This window comes from Lepisma saccharinum, chromosome 27 (genome assembly GCF_977018435.1).
Source record: "Lepisma saccharinum chromosome 27, izLepSacc3.1, whole genome shotgun sequence".
NCBI lineage: Eukaryota > Metazoa > Arthropoda > Insecta > Zygentoma > Lepismatidae > Lepisma > Lepisma saccharinum.
Window position 1 is genome coordinate 40171386 of NC_139255.1, and position 1555 is coordinate 40172940.

The window sequence follows — 1555 nt, forward strand, 5'->3', positions numbered from 1 at the left end:
TGTTCGGTACTACCGTACTATATATTTTTTTATATATATAAATGTATATTTGGTTGTAGCTTTGCTGCTATGCACCAGTTACATTTTTTTTACATTTTATAATTTTACAATTTCATAATTTTACAATTTTATAATTTTACAATTTCATAATTTTACCATTTCATAATTTTATAATATAATATTTTCTCTCACAATATAGTTTTTAAGTACATATATTATTTTCTTCGTTGGGTTCTTCAAAAGTGCTGACAAGGCGTATGCGCCATTATATCCTGCTTCTTTTAGATCTCTTAAGAAATAATCACGCGTAGTTACATTAAGGCGACATTCAAATATAATGTGATCAGGTGTTCCTTCAGTTGCACCACACTGACAGATTGGGGATTGAACAATCTTCCTAGTATACAGGTCTTTAGGTGCTAGGGTGTAATTTAGCCGACATCTAAGAAGACTTGTTAAAGAGTTTCTTGAGAGGTTAATGTCTTGATACCAAGGTTCTTTAGGTATAAGGTATAAGTGGTTGAATTGAATAATATTTTTTCCCATTAGTCTTCCCTGTAATTGTCCATTGTTTCTGCCAACTTTTCAACAATTCTGTTTTAGCATGCGACTCGAGCGCTTTTGCAGAAAATTTGATCCGAAGCGATCGGTAACTTGATTCTTCAGCTGCGTACTTGGCTAATGTGTCTGCTATGTGATTCCCTTCTATGGATGTATGCCCAGGAGTCCAGACAAAAGAAATACTGTATCCTGAGTTGGTTAGTTTGTGATATAAAATTTTTATGTTAACAATGTACCAGTCTACATAGTAATCAGCTGTTATCGATCCCAGGGAGTGTAAGACTGACGCTGAATCAGTGGCGATCACTACCCTCTTGAGGTTTTTCTCCTGTATATACAACAATGCTTGACGAATAGCAAACGCTTCCGCCGTGAATATTGAAAATTCTGCTGGTAATGGGTAGATTTTGTATTCCATTAGATTATTGCAATATATTGCAGCTCCAGTGTTACCAGTTGCGAACTTTGATGCGTCTGTATATACTATGTAAAAATCTTCATGCACTACAGAGTGTACATATTCCATAAATATTGCACTACCGTACTACAATGAATTCGTAACTTTTAACTTTAATTAAAAGAACACTATCATGTATCCTATTTGTCAGTTTCATTAAGGGTAAGAAACATATTGGCTGAATTACTGCACTGTACTGTACAATACTTGAGCCGTTGAAGAGTTGGAAAACATGACGACAGTTGATGGATAAGTAATCTGATACAGCTAACCATTTGTTTTGAAAATGTTGGATGCAATGGTCGCGACCAAAGAGCAGTATATATCTAATTCTTCCAGAATATAACATATCATTATTTCAGGTTTCATGCTCGTCAGATATTATTTGGCGTGGTTCTATGACAACATAACATCTTATAATATATAAATTATTTTATGTTACGCATCCAAATTTACATAAATTAATAGTTTTGTTGTGGTCAAATTTTAGAGTAAGTAGCTAGTTGACTTACATATCAGTGTTGCCATATGATAGCA